Source organism: Camelus bactrianus, chromosome 34, assembly GCF_048773025.1.
Source record: "Camelus bactrianus isolate YW-2024 breed Bactrian camel chromosome 34, ASM4877302v1, whole genome shotgun sequence".
NCBI lineage: Eukaryota > Metazoa > Chordata > Mammalia > Artiodactyla > Camelidae > Camelus > Camelus bactrianus.
The window spans coordinates 24,805,922-24,819,093 of NC_133572.1; the positions used below are offsets into that span (position 1 = coordinate 24,805,922).

Consider the following 13,172-nt stretch of genomic DNA (forward strand, 5'->3'; position numbering starts at 1 on the left):
TGATTCAAATTAGGTTTCAAGTACAACACTCTCACTAGAAATTACTTGAAAATTATAGTCTTAGCTCCTCTGCACATCAAAAGGTCATGTTCTTAATGTATCTGACTATATACACTGAGAGGATTGTTTAAAAGAAATTAAGATGAAGCCATAATGAATAAGCTTTCATTATAATCTGCACAAAGCCCCACCCAAGGGTCTCACTTCTCACTTCCACATAGGTGTTCAGGTAGCTTAACCTGGGTCTTGGTTTCTTATGACACGGGGGTGGGAAGAATTGTGGATAGATTTATGAAGCAAATATAAATCTAGGGTATTTGCTGTGTAGGAATCTTAGAAATAAATAAATTGATATATAGTCCCACCCTTAGGAAGCTCAGCCTTTCAAATTACAACAGCATTAAAAATGAAATGATACATTTAACAAAATTTTACAAGATTTGCACATTGAATATTTTGAAGTATCACCAAAAAAAAATTAAAAGATCTACATATATGGAAGGCATCCCATGTTCATGGAATGGTAGACAATATTGTTAAAAATGTTAAGACTCCCGAAAGTGATCTACAAATTTAATGGAGTCCCTATCAAAATTCCAGCTGACTTCTTTGCAAAAATTGAAAAACTGATGCCAAAATTCATATGGAAGTGCAAGGGGCCCAGGACAGCCAAAACAATCTTGAAAAAGAAGAGCAAAGTTGGAGGACTCACTCAAAGGTTACTACAAATCTATAGTACTCAAGTCATTATGGTACTGGCATAAGTTTGAATGCAAAAATCTATGAGACACAGTAAAAAATCCAGGGGGGAAACTTACATTTACAGTCATTTTTCCAGAAATGTGCCAACAACACTCCATTGAAAGAATAGTCTATTCAACAAATGGTGCAGAGACACCTGGGTATCTGAAGGCAAAAGAATGATTCTGGAATCTGGACCCCAGTATATTATATAACAAATAAAATATTAATTCAAAATGGATCACAGACAGAAACGTAAAAACTAAATGTATAAATTTTCTAAAAGAAGACATAGTTTAAATCTTTGTGGTCCTAGGATAGGCTATGACTTCCTAGATACAATACCAAGAGCACAAGTGAAAAAAAAGAAAGATAAAATGGACTTCATCAAAATTAAAACCATTTGTTACAAAGGACATCATCAAGAAAGTGAAATGAAGGGGAAGGGTGTAGCTCAAGTGATAGAGTGCGTGCTTAGAAAGAAAAACAAAATGAATAAATCTAATTACCTCCCCTAGAAAGAAATTGTTTTAATGTTTAAAAAAAGTAAAGTGAAACGACAATCTGCTGAATAGGAGAAAAATTTTGCAAAGCATATATCTAATAAGAGACTAGTATCCAGGATATAAAACAAATGCTTACAACTGACCAATACAAAGAAAATCGACCCAATTTTTAAATATGCCAAGTATTTAAATAGATACACAATTGGCCATTAAGCATATGAAAAGATGCTCAGCATCACTTGCGAAATCAAAATCTAAATGATATCTGATTTTACACTCACTAGGATGGTTATAATCAAAACATGGACAATAACAAGTGTCGGTCAGGAGGCAGAGAAATGGAAACCCTCAATATGCAGCCGTTGGAAAGGAGCAATGGTGCAGCTTCTTTGGATAAGCCTGGTGTTTCCTCAAAAGGTTAGAAATATATGGCTCAGCAATTCCACTCCTACATATAGAGTCATCCCTCAGTATCCTCGGGGGGTTCGTTTCAGGAACCCCCCACCCTGGATACCATAATCCAAGGATGTTCGAGTCCCTTTACAACCAGCCATCTGGATCCATGAAGTGGAAACTACAGATATGGCGGGCCAACTGTACAGCCAACAGAATGAAAACATATTCTCACAAAACTTGCACATCAATATTAATGGCAGTATCATTCAGAGTAGCCAAAGGTTACAAACAATATCCATCCATCAATGAATGGATAAACAAAATTACCAAGAATAGGCCCACAAATTTTTGGTCATTGAATCTTTGACAAAGGAGGTGAGAACATACAATGGAGTAAAGACAGCCTCTTCAGCAAATGATGTAGGGAAAACTGGACAGCTGCATGTAAATGAATGAAGTTAGACTACTCCCTCACAGCATACACAAAAATGAATTCAAAATGTCTTAAAGAATTAAACATGTAGTCAAGACAGTATAAACCTCTTAGAAGAAAACATAGGCAAAATATCTGACATACATCTCAACAATGTTTTCCTAGAGCAGTCTACTCAAGCAATAGAAATACAAGCAAAAATATACAAGTGGGATTTAATTAAACTTGCAAGCTTTAGCACAGAAAAGGAAACAATAAGCAAAACAAAAAGACAATCTATGGAATGGGAGAAAATAGTTGCAATAAATGAGACTGACAAGGGCTTAATTCCCAGAATATGTAAACAGCTTTTACACTTCATAAGAAAGAAAAACAAACAATTCAATCCAAAAATGGTCAGAAGTCCTAAAGAAACATTTCTCCAATGAAGACATACAATTGACCAATAGGCACATGAAAAAATGCTCAATATCATTATCAGAGAAATGCAAATCAAAACTGCAATCAAGTATCAACTCTCACCAGTCAGAATAGCCATCATTCAGAAGTTCACAGACAGTAAATGCTGGAGAGGTTGCGGGGAATTGGGAACCCTCCTACACTGTGGTGGGAATGAAGTTTGGTGGAGCCATTGTGGAAAACAGTATAGAGGTTCCTCAAAAGACTAAAAATTGACCTCTCATATGACCCAGCAATCCCACTCCTGGGCGTATATCCAGAAGGATCCGTAATTCAAAAAGACACCTACACCCCAACATTCAGAGCAGCACTATTTACAATAGCAAGACATGGAAACAACCTAAATGTCCACTGACAGATGACTGGATAAAGAGTTTGTAGTGTATTTGTACAATAGATTACTATTCACCCATAAAAAAATAATAAAATAATGCCATTTGCAGCAACATGAATGGACCTGGAGAATGTCATTTTAAGTGAAGTAAGCCCGAAAGAGAAAGAAAAATACCATATGAGATCGCTCACATGTGGAATCTAAAACAAACAAACAAACAAAAAAACAAAAAACAAAAAATAAAGCAAAGAAACAAAAAGATAAACTTATCTACAGAACAGAAACAGACACAGAGACATAGAAACCAAACTATGGTTACCAGAGAGGAGAGGGTGTGGGAAGGAATATATTGGGAGTTCAAGATTTGCAGATACAGAGTATGTATAGAATAAACAGCAAGTTTATACTGTATAGCACAGGAGAATATATTTATTATCTTATAGTAACTTATTTTTAAAAAGAATATGAAAATGAATACAGGTATGTTCTTCATTAACTGAAGTGTTGTGCTGTACAAAAGAAACTGACACATTATAAACTGACTAGACTTCAATGAAAATGTTTTTAAATAGACCAAAAACGAAAAAAAAGAAAAAGGATATTATCAAACTAAAAGAATAAAGTACTGATTCAGGCTACAACATGGATGAACCTTCAAACTTTATGCTAAAATAAGCCAGACACAAAAGGCCAAATAGTGCCCTTTAAGGTGAACTGTATCTGAGTGTTTATTGTACTATTCCTGTAAATTTTCCGGAGGTTTGAAGTCTATCAATATCAAAAAAAGTTTTATTCATTAAAATCATAAAACGCTTCCTCACAGGAGGGCTTTAATTATTAAATGCAAAAATGCATGGAAAGCTCTTGAAACAACACTTTGCACGTCCACACACAGTCACTGCTTTCACTGCCACTCAGAGGTTGTTACCAGCGCTGATGAGAGCTACCTCCACTCGCTCTCCTGCATACAGGAGTGAGGGCGTGAGCTCTGACAGGCAGGTTGAGCGTGAACCTGGGTCAGACACAGCCACATCCCAGACTCTGCGTTATCCAAATTTCTTATACAAACTGCAACATATAATGTAAACACGCTACAGGGATGTATCTTACAACGCAGGGAATACAGCCAATGTTTTACAGTAAATATAAATGGAGCATCTATTGTACACCTGAAATATATCATATTTTAAATCAGCTATATCTTTGTAAAAAATTAAAAAATAATTTAAAAATGTTATCACTTTAATATTCAATTCAGTTTTTAAGTAACTACTAAACAGCTTAGAATGTATAAAAGCATTTTAGTGTGCTGTTTGTTTACATATTTATTTACTTTTAGCCTCCTGCTAAAAGAGAAATTAAACAATTTTTTTAAACACACCTTAACAACCATAACAACAAAAAGGCAAAACTGAGAGTGAAGAGAAAATGGAGATTCAATACTTAAATGAAACCAGTGGGAGGTAAAGTCATAAAAATGGATTCCATGAAGTCAGGGCAAGTGTTAAAGGCCGACTAGAAATTCAGGTGTAAGATTCTTGACAGATAAAGCAAAAAGAAAAAGATGATGGGGAGGGCGGTACAGCGTGTGCTTAGCGTGCACAGGGTCCTGGGTTCGAACACCAGGGCCTCCACTAACAGATAAATACACCTAATTACCTACCCCCCCAAAGAGCCCCAAAGAAAAGAAAAAGAGAAATTTCTTTCCCAAATAATCCTGATATTAAATTTGGATTAAATACTTAAAAAAAAAAAAAAAAACAGAAAAGATGAGTGACACTGTGAAGGAAAAGCCCAGCTGGGCTAACAAGATAAGTCACAAATCTAAGTGTGATAAGTGTCCGTTTACTGATGTAAGTTTTGCTGGGCTAACTCGTAAATCCGATGTCAACAATTGTCAGTAATGTGATCTGTTCCAAATTGATAAGCTTCAGTGTACTGATTCCTTGCATTTTGTTGTTGGAGCCTTATTGGCTAATAGCCCCATACTTGTAATTAAACCTATAAAACCTCACGTGCAGGTCTTGGAGGTGCTCAGAGCTTTGGAACAGAAGCCCCTCTGAGCCCGCCGGGGTAATAAATCTCAGTACTCCAACCCTCTGTGTGGTGCTTATTTCTTGGCTGGCCTGTTGCTTCCAAAACAACACAAGCGACGATGCCCGTGAGATAGTTCTGCAGTGGGTGCTGGCAGGTCCCCATGTCTCACGTGGGAAAATCTGAAACATCCTTCTCACCACTCAGAGTCATCATAAGCCCACACCTCACTTCCCGCTGTTAAATGCAGGAGCACAGGCAGGGCCCGGCCTTTGTTCTCTCTGTGTCATCACAGTGAGATAGGATGGAAGGGGGCAGAGCACATCCATTCAAGGAAGGCCACAACAATTAACATCATAATGGTGAAGGATTCAACCCCCAATAGGCCTTGAGGCACAGGATGAAGAGATTTAACTTCTAGCAGATCTTGAGCTTCATTATGCACCCACTGTAATAGTAACATGGTGAATAACATGCCCCAGGCACCATGGCAGTCCCAAGGCTAGCCACAAAATGTCAAAGGGTGGGAAATGGTCAACTCTCTGGGAATACAAGCCCCTTGCCCTAAGGCTGATCCTTCTACTTATTAGCATATGAAACCACCAAGCCGAAGAAAAAAGAGCAACACAACACCAACTCGGGGTCACCACTCTCTCTCCCTCTTCAGAGAAGGCCCACACTATGTGGAGTGTGTACCTACTTTTAATCTGAGCATCAAACCCCCACAACTCGTGAAGTTTCTCTTGCCTTTCAATGTATCTCTCTGAATAAATATACCTTTACTCAACACTGGCTTGCTCTTGAATTCTTTACTGCATGAAGCCAAGGAACAAAATCTGGTGGGGCACATCCCAGGGGCTCATCCAAAGCCTGAGACACAGCCCTTCTCATGCGTCACGTTTTTTTTCTTGTATCAACAGGACTGGGTTGTGAAGGGAGCTCTGAGGCCCCAGCTAAGGGACAGAAGCAGCCCCCAGGGCTCGAATTGGCGGGCAGCCTCTTCCCCAGCAAGGGCCCTGGGGTCTGCCCAATTCTCTGTGTTTCCCTGTTGTGCTGACTCCCCAGCCAGAGAGCGTTCTCCCTAGGCCTGTCCCCACAAATCCCTTCTCTCCAAAATACAAGCACATCATGTCACAGTCCTCTTGTACAACCAGGAAATGTTCAGCCCACTATTTCCCTCCCCAGTAAAGTACCTAACTGTCCTCCCTCCCATCCCACCACTTCTTTCTTTGTGACAACTCTGCACTCCCCACCCACCATCCTGAACGCAGGTGCCTTGCTGGCTGGGACCGAGATGTTTCAGTCTCACACATCCTGCACCCATTCACTTTCCCCTTGTTACCTTAAAAAAGCCTTTCCTGAGTCACCCACAAATCTGATACTGAACATCAAAAAGTGCTGAGTTTGCAGTCACTGTGTGCATACCTCCCAGGTTTTGACTAGGTTTCCTTCACAAGATCTTCATTAAGGAGCTGCATCAAGAAGTTTAAAGAGTCTTTTCTTACATCTGAGCGGAGGAGCCTGCAAAAAATTTAAATGGCTTTGAAGAGAGGGTTAACCAGGGACAGAGGGTTCGCAGGTCCTATTCAACAGTGTCATGAGGCAAAATGTTCTTCAAAGGCTCAGAGTGGCTTCTGAACGTGGAGTCAGCAAGGAGGAGGTGACAGGCAGTGAGTAGGGTGGGTGACACTGGGTGCGCTTCCCCAGCTGGGGAAGAATTGGATTTTGTTCTAGTTTTCCAAACAATTTCTTACTACCTTTTTCACCTATTGTCACATACCATTTCCTACGAATTAAGAATATCAATGTCAGTCATTTGGGCCACTTGGGAGAAGCAACACGATGCCATTCACAGGGCTGGGACATGACAGCCACACCAGTCTAGGTTGATAGACCAGTGGGGGTATTTCCAAGGTGATCACGGGCATGCAGCAAACTCCCCAGCTTCAATGACCTCATCTCAAAGGTGGGGCCAATAAAACTACCAAGAAAAGTGCGTGATGATTATTGCCGACAACTGTTTACTAGGTAATTGCCCGTGACAGCTGCAGCTTAATGGGGAATGAGTATGATAACAAGGCCCTGTCTACCTGGCCACAAGCTCCCTGCCTTCCTGCCTTGGTGCAGCAGCAGAGTTTGTTTAGCCGATATGAACGCCCCCAGAGCAGCACTGATGGGAAAGCTCGCAGCTCTGCACTGCGAGGTGTGTTCCTTTCCTTCTCAGAGCTGATCACAGTTTGCTGTCATCTGTTTTTATGTTTATCCCTTTTATAACAGCCTCCCCCCGGAGTTTTTCCTCAAGCAGCGCAGTTCCAGTGTGTCTTGCGGCCTGCCAGATATTCTGGGCTGGGAAACAGCTGACCCCACATCTGGCTCTGGTGCTGAACGGAGAGGGCAGAAGGCCCTGGGGCACATGCTGAACCGAGGCCACTGCACCCAGAATTATGATCTGACTTTGGGCAAATTACAGTCTTCTTTACCCTGAGATTCCTCATCTGTCCATGAAAATAAATGCCCATGGCACACAGAGTTACAAGGATTAAAGGAAATCAACAAATTCATAACCTAGCCAAGGGGCTACCAGTGCGTCCTCAACAGACAAATGCTGCCTTTACGGATCTGACACACGCGAAGCGGGGCGGCCGCACACAGTGAACACTGCTAAATGCCAGTGTGTTAAGTGCTTCATGTGTGCTACAATACTCTTCAGAACTTACAACAATCCCAGGAAGAAACGAATAATATCATGCCCATTTCACAGATTCACCAACAGGTTAAGAGAGGTTACATTCTAGTCCAAGGCCCTATGGTGAGGAAATGGCGATTTAAACCGGATTCTGGGCCCAGGCCTTGTCTCCATCTCTCTCCCAGCCACCTGATCACTTGCCTATGAATTCCACCTGTCCAATACCTAAGTGTGCAGTCGGCCAGCTCTTAAATGCAATGTGTGCCACCGTTTGTCAATGTTGGTTAATTACCATAAACTGTTCTCAGAAACCACTACAGAAAAGAATGGTGGACTTAAGGAATTCTGCATTGCGTTCTCCTGTAATGTGCAGAAATCCTTCCCTACATCACCAAATCCAAATGTATGCTTCCTCCATGTTTATTTTTGCACACAGCTTATTAAAGTAGAAGGTACCTGCAGTAATTCCATCTCGGCTGCTTTCCAAGGTTGCAGATTATCCATAATCAGTCCATGAACATACTACAATTTGAATGAAAATACTGCAAACATGTCAGTAAACAAAGAATGCTGAAACCAAGTCATTAGTGGCTGCTGCCACCCCCCAGCGAGGAAAGGCCTGCAGCCCAGCCGCTGCAGCAACTCACAATGGTGCCCTCTGAGCAGACTCAGAATAAGAAAGGACAGGATACTGGCCCTAGATAGCTAGGTGCTTGTCTAAAGAATGAATTCAGTGAGTCCAAAATATTTTCTTCCTCCCATATATAGAAAAGCACTAAATTATTGAACTTGAGATACCTGGCTTTCTTTAGATAACAAGCAATCTTTTATTGTTCCAACAACCTTGTCTTTGTTGTAAAGCTCCTATATATCCTAGCTCATCCCAAACCTCTTGGGAGCAGTCCCTCAGAGAGATCTGAGAGGCTGTCATCCCGGCTCGAGTCCTCCCGCAAATAAAACATAACTCTTAAATTTTAGGTGGCACATGTATTTCAGTCAACTGTTTTGGACACCATGAAGGGACCCAGAGCAGACTTTCTCCACCTGAACTCTCCGAGTAACTGGGGCCTTTGTACCAGCAGTGGCCCTTTGTGACCATCCGCCTCCTCGGGGAGTCCAGATGAATTTGGGTGAGTCTCTCCTGGTTCTCGGATCTCATATATTGGTTGATAATCCTGAGTTTTATTTGGTGGTGTTTCCAGGTACCTGGCCCTCCAGTTGAAGGAGACTGGGGGGAATTACCCACCCAGTGGAGACATACTGGGTGGGACCTCGTTGAAAGGTAACGGGAAATACCCACATTGAAGAGACGTCCGAAGTGGGCTGGTGGAAACCTATTAGGAAAATACTCACCCAGTGGAGACGTCCTGAGTGGGTCCAAGTTGAAAACACTGGGTTCAGGACTGAGTGGTTAGGTAAGAGGCTGGTCTAATGTTTTCCTCAATTTGGTTACATCCATTGAATTTTTCAGGATAAAAGTAAAACTCTTACGAGGAACCTTTCAACTCCAAAAATGGGACCATCCTCCTGGCTGGTAACAGCTTTCTCGGGTGACAGAGAATCTTGCAGTAGTGGTAGAGACAAAGACTTCATGCCATAGAGTTGTCCCTGCGGGAAATCTTACTAGCAAATTTATTCTGAGAACCCGACCTTACAATGGGGAATAGAACTTTCAAAAAAAAAATAAAAAAAAAAAAGAAAAGAAAAAGAAATGACAGATTGCCAGCCTCCAATTAATACCCCAGCCATGTTTATGTACATACAAAACTTACAACATTAATTGGGAATTAGAAAAGAAAATCTCAATCTGAAAGTAAATAATCAGGCCTGATAGAAACATTTTTTGGAATTCTGAACTTATAAAAACAAAATCCACTTTAGGGGGAACTTGGATTTCTCTTCCTGAGTCCTTGAAATGTAAACGTTTTATCTTTCTCTGGGTCTTTTAAGTGTGTTTATGTATGTATATGTATGTTTACTATCTTTTTAAAGGAAACCTTGGACTCTGCCATACAAAAGGTACAAGTATGGCGTACATATGGTGGCCACGTAAATAAATTGGATTCTAAGCAATTCTTTGTTTGTACCAATTTTCAGATATTTTGCCATCTTAAACTTTGTTGCATCAGCCTGGACCACAAAGGCCTTTAGCTTTTGGAGAGTAAAGCTTTGAATTTTATTTAGGCAACACCCCCACTCTCATGTGGAAAATCCTCTTCATCTTATTCATTTAAAATCACTATATATATATATATATATATATATAAATTGATGTCCATATGATGGATCCTTTAATTTGGAAAAACTTTTAAATTTGTGAAAGTTGAAAGAGATCTCATTATAAACAGCTGTTTAATTGGTACCTATTAAAATCAAGTTTAAAGATAGAAAAATATATCTAATTGTTAACCTAAGAACTTAGTTTAAAAAAAAAACTGTTTTGAAAAGCTACATTTGTGTTTTTCCTTTCCAATAAATGGTTCTAGAGATGTTAATAAAAACTTAGAATAATTATTGGTAATTAAGTTGAATAACTGGAAAAAGGATTGTAAAAATGTCGGAAAAAAAAGATAAGGGCTTATCCCAAATGGATAAATATTTTTATATGGTTATTTTGAATGAGATAAATAAAATGGACATTTTTGGAATAGATACAAGGTTTTGATACTACACTAGTAAAGTTAAAATAAAGGGCCAAAGAGATCACCTACTGTCCCCCAACATTAAAGTTCAAACAAGTCCATTTTATTTGCCACAGTTTAAAATATATGTATATATAGACTGATATACTTGATTAATGATTGGGACAACAGACCAATTAATCAAATTAAAAATTGAGTAGGACCTAAGCACTTCGGCTGAAACTTGGGCATCCTAGAGACTTTTCTATAAAATTAGATACAATGAACAACAACAACAAAAAAGTTTCTGGCAATCCTTCTAGAAATAAAAATTATTGATTAAACCTAATAAATATAAAAATTAAAGGTATAAGATTTAAAAAATTTGAGATAAATGTTTATAAAATTGGTATATTTAAATGGTCTTTATATAAACCTTTTGCTTAATTATGTTGTGGGATAGTTCTGTTTCAATGGAAAAACGCTTCCCCTTCTTGGTATTATAAGGCTGGGCACATATCTGTCCCTCAGAAAATATTAATTGAACAAAGTAAAGGAAACCAATAGAGTTACATGAGCCATCCAATATAACGTAGAACTAAAAACTAATATACAGTGGCTAATAAAAGAAATATAATAAGAGGTTTACCCTGGGTTTAACTTATAACTCAAGGAAAAGAGACATCACTAAATACCTTATGCAAGCTTTGGAAGACATGATAAAGTAAACCTTAAAGTTATAAAACATTGAATTCTTTGTTTACAGCTCTCCTGATTGATAAAAAAAAATGCCAATTAAGGAGATACAATTGGGTCTGGGTGACAGAGCAGTTCTCTGGGGAACTGGAAGCGTGTGTCTTTGTCTTGCAGACCAGAAATGTAACAACAGAAACAGTGACCTAGGACTGAGCCTAATTAGCTCAATGAGATAAAACTTAGGGCCAAGAAATTTTTGGCATTTTAGAACTCAGAACTCTGACGGGTCCTTCAGACTTTGTCAAGAAATCTTAAATATCTGTTTCATAAATAGTAAGCCTTAGTGATTTGAGCAAGCAAATTCAGCCTACTAGAACTATTATTATACCTATCTTATAAGTAACTTTTAAAGTGAAGCTATGAGATCTCTAGCTTTTGTCTGTTTATAAACCTGCGTACACATTACAGATGTGAGATATTTATACAGCTAAAAAAAAAAAAATCAAAGTCAAAGAGCTCTGCTTAATTGACGTAAAAAATAAGAGCTTACAAATTAAGTATTTTTAAAATAAAAACTGAACAAATTGACTTTCAGCATCACGTGAACTGGAAAAATTCAATATTAAGATAATATTTGGTATTGTTTAGTTTAAGTATGTTCTAATTAATATAGACATCTTTAAAGTCATCAATATTAAGTATAATACCTTTACTGTACCTAGGTTTAATGAAAGTCAAATAAGATTCTGTTATATCTGGTGAAGATTTGTCAAGAAAAAAATAACAGTAATGTGGTGTGGTAAAATTTTAAGTAAATTAAATGCAAATGAGATGAGAGCTTTGGGTAAATTTTTAAAATATATTTTTAAAATGTATGCTTAACATAATCTCTAAATGTTTGGTATCTTTAAATTCTAGAGTTGTGCTAAATTAAGTTAAATGATAGGATTTTATTTAATAGCTATGCCATTTTCAGATAAAATAAGATTGAAATATGAATTACTTAACATTTAACTTACTCTTACAGAGAAACTAAAGGTGTTTAGATATATTAATAAATGGTTGGTGCCACCCTGAAATAGACTCTATTTTTAAGGGAATGATCTCAGTATCCTAGGAAAGTAAGATAAATGTGTAAAGGAAGATATAAGAATGGAATTATATTTTGTTAATGAAAAATAGTGACTTTGTCCTGAAGCTGGTTATTTCTGAATGGAAGAGAAAATAAGGGACACACTAATATGAGAATAGAAAGCTGTGGAAGGCTTGTGGAAGAGGTACCCTAAGGAAAGAGTTTCGTACGTTGTCGGAATTGGCTAAATTTAGAATCAACTTGGGCAAAGTAAATGAATCTTAGAAGTAAGTTGGTACAAGACTAGATTTGGTTTTCTCGCTGTTAAGAGGAAACATGTTTTTTGAAATGTTAATCCACCTTCAGCAACAGATTGTAAACCTTCTTATACCACTTAACTGATCTGTTCTGCCTTTACCTTTGACGTATTTTCTTGTTAATGAATAAGTACTGCTTTACAGTGACCTATATGTTTATTTGACCAAGTGTTCTGAAATCTTTTAAAAAGATCCCCAGATATCAATTTCTAATTAAAGTTCTTTTAATCTCCAGTTAAGTTTGGGAAGTTACAGATGGCCCCTGAAACATCCCAAAGAGAGATTTTAAAACAGTAAGTTTCAATTGGCATGTTAAATAACATGATATTGTCAAATGAATAATAAATCTTGTAAGGTTATATTGTATGAGAAAATATTATTAATATAGATATTCTAGAAATTATATGGTCTCCCTAAAATTCTGGTATATCTGAAATGTTACCAGTGATAATTCTGGGTATAGTGACCAGGTTTCTTTATCGATTATACTATAACTGTGTTTAAGCATGCTTTTAAATCTTTGTCTTTTATAGACTTTTAATTGTTTTCATCTAATGATTTTGAAAATGCTTTCTCTTCAAGGAGATTTACTGATTTCTAATAAATTTCAAACTATAGCACTGAACTAAACTGGGTAAGAAATTTTAAATATCTAATGAAAACTCTGATTAAAAGAATTAGTTATGTGGGACTAAGTAAACTGATGAATATGGTTATAATTTTTGATGTTGTTTGAACTACTACTGGCTTTTAACCTGTTTCCCAGACATAAACTCTTCCTTTTAAGCTAGTTATAAATCACAGAAATTTGATAAATTATACCTATGTAAGCAGACTTGATACAGTTATCTTTTCTCCCTATCTGATCCTTCAAGAG

The 13,172-nt window shown here is 37.8% G+C and overlaps 1 protein-coding gene across 43 annotated transcripts in view; it reads right to left on the reverse strand.

Moving 5' to 3' along the window:
* The window catches only part of LOC141575936 (uncharacterized), a 145,458-nt gene that overhangs the window by 7,004 nt on the left and 125,282 nt on the right, over nt 1-13,172 (reverse strand). For 3 of the 43 annotated variants that reach the window (XM_074357683.1, XM_074357676.1, XM_074357669.1), the window contains one exon: nt 6,329-6,424. The exons of the other annotated variants lie outside the window; for them this stretch is intronic. The gene's annotated coding sequence lies outside the window, so the exon portion shown is untranslated. The remainder of the gene's footprint in view (nt 1-6,328; nt 6,425-13,172) is intronic. 43 annotated transcript variants of the gene reach the window in all.